The sequence below is a fragment of the Camelus bactrianus genome, chromosome 24 (assembly GCF_048773025.1).
Source record: "Camelus bactrianus isolate YW-2024 breed Bactrian camel chromosome 24, ASM4877302v1, whole genome shotgun sequence".
Classification (NCBI taxonomy): domain Eukaryota; kingdom Metazoa; phylum Chordata; class Mammalia; order Artiodactyla; family Camelidae; genus Camelus; species Camelus bactrianus.
This window is the reverse complement of record NC_133562.1, coordinates 2,187,884-2,197,102: the sequence shown is the minus strand read 5'-3', so window position 1 is coordinate 2,197,102 and position 9,219 is coordinate 2,187,884. Positions and strand designations below refer to the sequence as shown.

The 9,219-nt window shown below is 42.3% G+C and overlaps 1 protein-coding gene across 6 annotated transcripts in view; it reads left to right on the top strand.

Moving 5' to 3' along the window:
• Nucleotides 1-2,784: 2,784 nt before the first annotated feature.
• Nucleotides 2,785-9,219, top strand: part of ANKRD12 (ankyrin repeat domain 12) — a 107,556-nt gene continuing 101,121 nt past the window's right edge. For 2 of the 6 annotated variants that reach the window (XM_074352424.1, XM_074352420.1), the window contains exon 1: nucleotides 2,787-3,079. The gene's annotated coding sequence lies outside the window, so the exon portion shown is untranslated. Of the gene's footprint in view, nucleotides 3,080-3,374; nucleotides 3,563-3,614; nucleotides 6,569-9,219 lie in introns of those variants that run through there. The other 4 variants (XM_074352422.1, XM_074352421.1, XM_010958097.3 and 1 more) reach the window with 4 other exon arrangements.

Here is a 9,219-nt window from a genome sequence, read left to right as displayed (position 1 = left end):
ACAGGTATTCCTTTAAATGAAAGCTACTACTGACTTGTAAAAAATGCCTTACACTTTGGTATTATTATTATTATTTTTAACTAGACAAAAAGTTAGGAGTGAGGAGCCTTCAGATACTGGGTGAAAAGAACAAGTCATGTTTAAAGGGTGGGCACTGGTGATTAATTTATGTACCATTTTAGAAATAGAAAATTAATTTTAGGTTGTTTGAGAGGAAATCTTCCTACTGCTATTTAAATTTTATTTCTATTGCAAAAATAAACCAACAAATAATTCAACTTTTCATTCTTCTTATTGGGCAAAGAATCTAATAGCCTAGCTTCCGTTGTTTTTGGAGCGGCTACAGAACTTTGCTAGGGGAAGCTACCGATTGCTTACAATTACTTGCTGTAACTGGATGGAGCCATTGTTCTAGTAAATCCCACAGCACATAATAGCCGTAAGAGTATTCACTGCAAAGGCGCTACATGTATGAAGACTAAGTCATAAAAGCCACGACCTCAGATTATATTTTTCATTTATTACATTCACCTTCTTTAAATATGGCAGGATTTAATTTAGCAAAACATAATAGTAGTTGATTCGAAAGCTGAGAACTAAGTTGGAAAGAAATTTTGCAGATGGCTTCTAGTTCAGATATCAGATATACACATTTTAAGTGTCTGGTAGTAATAAACCTAAATAAATGTGATAAAACTTAGCTTTGGCTAAGAGTGATGTTTAATCCTTGGGGTCCCTGACCTACTGGTAACTGCTAAGAAAACAGGTATTTTGCCCACTTGCTGAAGATGGATTCCAAGACTTGAGCCAATGAAAGATGGGGCTATACAATTAAAAGCCTTCGCAACTTACTATTCAGCTAGCTGTGGATATAAACTAATTTTCTTCAGCTTTTTTTGAGGCCCTTATCCATAATAATTATTAATTTCTTGACTTACACTTCCGGTTTCACATTGAAAAGGAAAATTAGTTCCTTTTCCCTTCATAAGTTTCACTTGAACCTTTCCACTAACAGAATGTATCTGATTTATAATTTGCCACATATAATTTAATAGGAGCTTCATTAAAATTTTTCTTTGCAATATGATTAATTCTGCAGTGAATTTTCTTTTAGAGATAGTGTCCTATTCAAACACAGTCAATACAGTGCCCTGGATCACAACTGCCTTGTAGGTCTTCGATATATTCAGTGATTTTTAAGTAATAAGGTTATGCATACAGTTACTGCCATAAATTACGGTTATTTCGGCAAATTCAAGATAAGCTACCTTTCCGTTTTGACAGCAAATTCAAGATGAGCTACCTTTCCGTTTTGAAGTGAGGCTCTTACTGCTATAGAAATAGGTATTGCCGCTGCCATCCAGACTCCCTGTGACAGTGAGTCAAATGAGAACCAACTCAACGACAAGTCAGGATTGTCAAATTCCATGCCATAAATATCCAAATTAAAGGTAATGGTGTTCCACTTCTAGCCACAAATGCTCTTACTATTCACTTTGAACCTAACGTTTTAAAGGTGGGAGAAATCAGGAACCTAGGAAAGGAACAAGTGGTGATCTTTAATGCAAGTTTATAAGCCTTATGTCGCTACGTGCTGGCTTTTGGCTTTCTCAAAGTCAAATACACCATCTGCTGATTAATGACGTAAATTGTAACTACACTCATTAAGTCACAAATGCGTGCTGTAGTTGAGGCCACGATGGGAGAGATGATTTCCCTCCAGTTACATAGCCCCTTTGGTGGTTAAATAAAGGCACGCACAAATTGTCGCGGATTCATCTCGATGTAAATGAAAGCGTCCAGAAGGAACTCAGAATAAAATGGTTTCCTCCGATTATGTAATCCCTTCGGTGGTTAAATAAGGGCATGCACAAACTGTCGCGGGGTAACCTCGATGTAAATAAGAGCGTCCGGGGGAAGTGCGTGCCGGCAGCCGGGCCGCCGGGCGGGAAATGCTCCACACGCACTCCTCCAGCTGGACGGCTCCCTGCGAAACCGTCTCGCATGTGGATAACGCGCTTAGATTTGCCTAAAAGGGTCATCCGGCGGTGTGGCTGTGGGCGGGCCTGTCGTGGGTCCGGGCCGTTCCGCGGCAGGTGCTCGTCGCTGTGCTCTCGGGGGCCGGGCATGGGCCCGCCTGGCGAGGGAAGGGCGCGCCGGGTCCCGATCCCGGTCGCCGTCCCACAGGTGCGGCCAGCCGGCGCGCAGGCGCACTGCGGCGGACACGCGCCCCGCCTCTCCGGACACGCAGAGCCGCGCCCGCCGCCCGAGCTGGGCGCACGTCCGTCTGTGCCTGCGGCCGGGCCGCGCCGTCGTCCTCCGATCCGAGCTCGCAAACTGGCCCACCCGCCCCCGCAAAAGTAGCGTGTGGATACCCTCTGTACACAGAGCCTCTTCTTCACCGCCGCCGCCATTTCTAGAAGTTTCCAGTCACGGCCACGGTCGCCACAGAGCGCGACTGCAGAACCTGCCGGCCGCCTGCGCCGCTCCCCCAGGGGCTCCGCTCCCCCAGGGGCTCCCCTCCCTCTGGGGCCGGTGACGGCGGAGGGAGGCGCGACTGCGGGCGGGGTGGAGTTCCGGCCCGCACCCCCGCCCCCACTTGGTACGCGCCGACTCCCCCGCCCGCGGCTCGGGAAGCTTCTCGCGGAGCCGCCAAAGCGGCGGGCCGCGGGGGGGCGGGCGGAAGGGGCGCCGGGCGCCGGGGGCGGGGCGGTCACGCCGCCCGTCCCGTGCCCGCCGCGTCACGTGCCCGCGCCGCGGCCAATCGCCGGGCGGCGCCGTCCTGGGAGCGAGCAGGCTGTGGCGAGGGACGGCGGAGACCGGAGATGTTTTCGAGCCCGGCCTCGGCGGCGTTCGTGGCGGTTGCGGCGGCGGCGGCGAGGACCACGACAGCGGCGGCGGCGCCGAGGCCCTCCCTCAGGGGGTAAACCCTCCTGCGCCGGCCGTGCCTCGGGTCCGTGAGGGCGAGGGGGGCGTGGCGACAGGCGAGGAGGAAGGAGGGGCGCGGTTTCGAGCCCTGGCCCCGGCGCCCGGGAGGAGCCCCTCAGTCGCGCCCGCTCCGTCCCCTCCCCAGAGCGAGGTAGGGACGCGCCCCGCCGCCCCGCCCCGCGGCGCCGAGCTGACAGGACGGGCGGTTGTGGCCCCGGCGCGGGCCGCCCCGCCGGGAGCCGCGGTGCGGCGGGAGCTGCCGGGCGGGGGCCGCGCCGCTCCCGGAACATGGCGGGGCCGGGGAGCGTGTGCGTGCGAGTGTGCGCGGCCGGGAGGGCGCCGCGGCCGGACCGCGGGCGGGCGGGGTGGGGGCGGGGCGGGGGCGCGCCCGGTCCGCGGTGGGGTGGGGACGGGGGGCGGCGGTCGCGTCGCGGGCGGGCCGAGCGGGCGGCGGCCCCGGCGTTCTGCGAGCGCCGGTTCGGGCCGCGTTCGCGCACCCTCGGGGCCGTCGGGTTCTTAGAGCCCGTTCGAGGGGAACCCGGTGTGACGCATCCTCGAGGATCCCAAAGCGTTGAGTAAACGGTTGTACAAAGAGGTTGCCGAAGCCCAGCTGACAGCTGCGTTAGCAATAACAGTAAGGGACGGTTTGGGACGGGAAGTTGACGCGCTCGCGCCGGTGGGAGCGTAGGAGACGTTTTAGGCGCGGCAGTCATCGGAGTATAAGGTCCACCGGGCACCCGCGCCTCCCCGGCGAGCGCGGCTGGATCGGCTGCGGGTCCTCTAATCCCGAAGTTGAAGTGAACCTGTTCTCAATCATGTATTCTGCCATATTTTAAAACGGTTTATGTAAGTTATAAAAGAAGGCGAACTAGGAAAGCAGCTATTTTAGAATAAATCGACTGTTTATTAAAAACATATGTTCAAGTAGGCTCTTAAAAATCTTGGGCACTGATCTGTTTCAGTTTCTTCAATCGTTGTACAAAGGCTTTCCTGGAGATTAGCTCAGAACTGGCAGAACATATGCTGTATTGATGCCAAGTGGCTTAAAAACAAAATGAAATAGTGTCGACTTTGTAAAATCAAGTCGTTATATTAACTAAACTTGTTGGGAAGTCTTGAATTTGGGCTAAACGCAGAACCTTGTAAACATTCGAAGTGTTTCCCCAGGAGATTATAGGCAAGCAGGGGAAGGTTTTATTACTTAAAAGATCTTTTATAAATGACACAAGCACTGACTAAATTTCTGAAGGTCTGCAGACGGTTGACTGAGGTCAAGCTTAACTATTCAGGCTGTGTGTTCTATTTTCGGGACAGACAAGGTGTTAAAATAAAGTGGAACCTAAATGTTAAGTGGTAATCATGGAAGGAAAAGAGTAAAAACGCAGCATGCCTGTAATGTTCTTAATCTCTGTGGTTTCCATAGTTATTGTTAGAATGGTTTTGTGAACAAACGGAGCTGGAAAAGTGAAAATCTCTCGGTGTGTAGTCATGAAGAGTATTTGAGGAACAGTAGAGAGAAAAAAATCAGATGACGAAAGAACTTAGTAGATGAAAATGTGTTGTGCTGTCTTTTGGATTTAATTCTTTTATATCAGGAAAGGGGAGAAAAGCTTCAGTTTTGTTTGGAGACAAGTGTTCAAATGGAATTAATTTAAAAGGAAGATGTTTTTATCAAATGCTTATATGTTACTTTTTTTCCCTGTAGAACTTGTTGAGAAATGTGACTGATACTCTTCTGAGGTAGACTGGAGAAATAGTAGTTAGTAGGAATATTTGGAAAATGCTTCACTGGAAAAGAGATTTTTATTCTAAAGAATAGTAGTGATAATGTTCAATTTCTTGGTGTTGGTTGACTAGTAGTTAAATTTTCTTTAAAGCATTCTTGTCTTTTAAGGGCATTATTTCAGTTTAAAAAAAGAATGATTAATGAGATTTATTATTTCCATCATAGTCTGTAAGAGGTGTAGACAGCTTTCTGTATGTAAACTTGATGCTACTGAAGCAGTATCTATCAGATGAAGAATTTATGCTGTAATTGCAGTAGGTTGCTTAAGAGCCATTGACACTACCTTCTGACTTGGAACTTGTTCCTGAGGCTGACATCAACAGGTATTTGTAAAATGCTCCTACTTTGTAAAGGGTACTGTCTTGGATATTTTTCTTGAACTGGAAAAGCCTCAAATTTTCTAATCAGTTTCCCTCATTTTACAGATGAAAATATAAAGATCTGGTAAGGGGAAATGACTTACCAAAGTCAGCACAGCTAGTTAAAATAGTCTGTGGTTTGGCCTAGAGATTTCTTTTTGTGAAGATACTAATTTGCCTCTTTAAGAAGTAGCTTTATGGAGTAGTGGAAAGAAGGTGGAAATGTAAGTGAGAACGTGGAGTTTAAAGTCTTCATTTGTCGCTTCCTAACAGTGATTTTTGACAAATCATATTAACTTTCAGAACCTTGCCTTTGTAATATGCAAAAAATAATTTTTCTGTATAATTTATAGGGTTGTTTGGTGGAACAAATGTGATTACATGTAGAAAACACATTACATATTATAAACTTCTATACATATAAAAAGTAACTATGTTATTTTTAAAATAAATGCAGTTCTTACTATATTATCTAAGGTGTTTAGATCCCTAGGTTTTTGCTTAGCCTTAGCTTCATTGTCTGGAGCACCTGCTGTTTTACAGATTATAACTCCCTGTAGATGCATTTTCTGATCCCTACTTAGTTCTAATCTTAGTAAAGCCTCTTATGAACATTTTAAATATTGCAGTTGTTAGAGCCTGACTTCCTTTGGAGAACATGAAGTTTCTTCATACAGCATTTAAAAGCATTCTTATATACACTGATGCATGCATAATCTGTTTCTTTAACAGAGTGGCTTTTTTAAAGTAATAGTGAAAGTATCTTAGTAGCAGTGTTAATTTGTCTGTTGCTAGTTTCCAGATAGGGCAATAATAGGAGGTAATTTCCTTTATAAACTCTGCTTCTGAGTAGTTCATGTTGAGGTTATCTTCTGGATCTAAAATATACGTGTAGAAATGTTAAGACAGAGTTTTTGTTGACTTTTGCTGTTAGATTTAAAGACCTCTTCTCCTAGTGCTTTAAATTGATAATACTAGGAACCAGTACATCAGTATTGTAGAATTGTATTATTACAAGCTAAAGGTTATGATAAACATTTGTTGAGCACTTAGAATACGCTCATATCTGTGTTCAAACTTTTAAGTGAAATATTTCAGATAATTTTCTTAACAACCCTGTAAAACAGATACTATTATTATTCTAACATGTGGCTAATGAAGATGAGGCTTTGAACTGTTACGTGATGTGTAGATAGTCACAGATGTAAAAAAGTAACAGACTTTGCTGTCCTCATTCTTAACCATTTCTATCTCTAAATAAGTGTTTAGCTGGTTTTGATAATTTTAAGGCTGTATTTCTTAAATTTCAGACTTCGTGAAAAATATGTGGGACCAGCATTCTACCTTCTACTGTGTTGGTTAAAAAAGAAAAAGAAAAAGAAAGAAAAGAAAATACCTTATGAGAATTGTGGAAGATAGGCTGGCAAGCCTTTTTATACGATGCTGATATCATTGTTGGGTTTTTTTATGTTGTCAACCAAATCATTCTCACCAGGTACAGAAGAACTACAGTTGTTACATTATAAGAGGCTGTCCTAACAGATTCCACCTGCTTTTAATGTTCATTGTTCTAAGGAAACATACTTTAAACAGAGTGACTGAAGAAAAAAGATAACCAAACTCATTTATGATTTTTATAAAGGAATAGATCCAGTAATAGTAAATAAGAGTTTGTCCAGGTTAGAAAATGGCAACCAAAACTAGGTTTTCTGAGTATTGAGACACTCCAAAATTCTAAGAAACACAAATTCAAACTTAAGTTCTTAGAAAATTAGGTTTAAACACAGAAATGCTTCCAAATTGAGGTAAGTAGAAGAGGTAAATTATGAATCTTCAAGTTACAGGGCGGAAATCATTTCTTTTTCTTCGACAATTAAAAATTGCGTCTTTGGCCAATCCCTTAGTATTTGTTTATTGCACTAAAATCATTTCAAAATATGTAGTAGTTAACATTTCTGGTTATCAGTTTGTATTTGGGCCACAATTAGGGGAAGTGTCACAAGTATTAGTGATAAGTACTGTATTTTTGAACTACCTTATTGCTTGAAAGAGTTGTTAGTCTTGCATCCTTTTACATTTCAAGTTGTTGTTCTTTGTACATAAGGAGTTTTGCTGGCAGTCTGACTTAATAGAAAACAAAAATCGTGCATGCTTGGCTCTGTCTTCCTAGAAATAGCTATATTAACTCACAGTAAAAGGTAATAATGGTACGTAAAAAATTATGGTGCTTTGTAGTTCATGAAGTACTTTTTATCCCATCTCTTGAATTTCAGAACTACTCAGATCAGCAAAACATCCACTAATCTGATGATATTGAGCCATGGATAGGATCCAGGTTGAAATTCTCTGGAGTAATGCTAGACTCCTTTGAAATTCACTCATGAAAGAGAAGCATTAGCAAATCTAAAGGAAGAGGAAAGAAACACCTACTTTTATTCTCTCTTCCGCCAAAGCCACATTGTACACAGCTTTCTTTCCACTCTATTTTACTACTTCTGAAACTTAAATAATTAGGGTAGAGGTAAATGCTAAAAGCATCCTTTATACCACCTTGCTAATTAATGGTGGTGGTTAGTGATGTCAGTTAGATGAGAGATTTAAAGTTTTACAGAATATTTCCTACCATAATTTGCACAAAAATATTATAACTAGGAATAAAGCCTTGGCTTGCATTCCAGTGTTACATACTAAAGTCTTGCATCCTGTGAGTTAAAATAAGTCCTTACTAGAGTTTAATTCTGATTATTTGGAAATTACTTGGTGGTCAAAGTAAAGAACTTTTGTACTCTAGGTAGTGTTAGATACTTTCATATGTGTTATTTTAATATATGATGTGAGTAGGCATTTTACATATCCAATTACCAAAAAACTTCAAAAAGTTGTCACTGAAATGTCTCCAACTCTAGGTGCTATTACTCAAGAACTAACTTGAAATTTGTGTTATATATATATTTTCCTATTACTTTGAAATTTTTTCTTAAGATCAACCCAATCCATTTATAAACTGATAGTTTAGGTGATCACTCAATAGTGGTTATTCAACTTTCAGAAATTATCCGTCTTCCAGGATTCATAAAAACATCCCAAGAATGAAGACGAGTGTTCTCTTTAGGCTGCAATTGAACAGGACAAAAAGTACCTCTTTACCAAGCTTCTGTTTGTCCTCATGCTACTGAAAGTAAACAGGAATGTTTGAAAGCAAATTGGCTCACGCACTCTTCCGTTCCTCTGTCCTTTCCGCTCCTTGGCCCCACCTCCCCCTTTGAGCACTGTTGCTCTCTAGCTTTGCGAACACCCAGTGGAATTAAGTCTGTACTGTTGTTGGCTAACAATTTAACTTCGTGAGGTTATATTACCTACTTTTATTTTACATCCTAAAGGCTTTCATCTGTAATTATGGTGTGACCGTATTTGATTTTAGCTGTAGAACTTCGATCATTAGCTAATACATGGGGAAAATAATCATTTGTATTTTCTCTTCTGTGAACTGATACTTCTTCATATCCTTTGGTCAGAGGAGTAATTACAAATGTTCTGTGATTCGTAATGGGCTCTCCACATAGCTTTTCATTCACTCCTTATCGTGACCTTGTTAAGTTTATCATAGTCCCATCGTATAGTTGAGTTTAAATCAGTGACTGTATTGCTCCCTTACAAAACTGCACCTTCAAAGAGGTTGGTATTAAGAGAAAAAAGAAGGATAAAATGATAAATTTTGAGCCTTTGGGGTGAAAATAGTTATTTTGGATTATGGATTATGGATTTTTATAAGGAATGAAAGGTCTTGAGTGATCCATTTTGACAAAGTGATAGATTATTTCTCGGTATGGAATATGAAAGTAACTGGATTTTTTTTTCTGAAAATAACTGGAATTTTTATCTTTTTTGTCTTTTCAAGTTTTGCTACAATGAACAAGTATTATGGGTGTATAATCAAGAAGGTTTTAAATACTGCCTGTTTATTTAACAAGTTTTAAATAAATGTTTCTATGAATGGTATTGCTTTTAGTGTTGTTGAAGTAGAAGTTTAGGAAAATACAAGTGAAGACAGTGTTATAGTCTTTTTTTTTTTTTTTAAAGAGTTTACACTCAATGGACAAAACATAGGCATGTGAAATAGAGGGACAGTATTATTCTTTAATCATC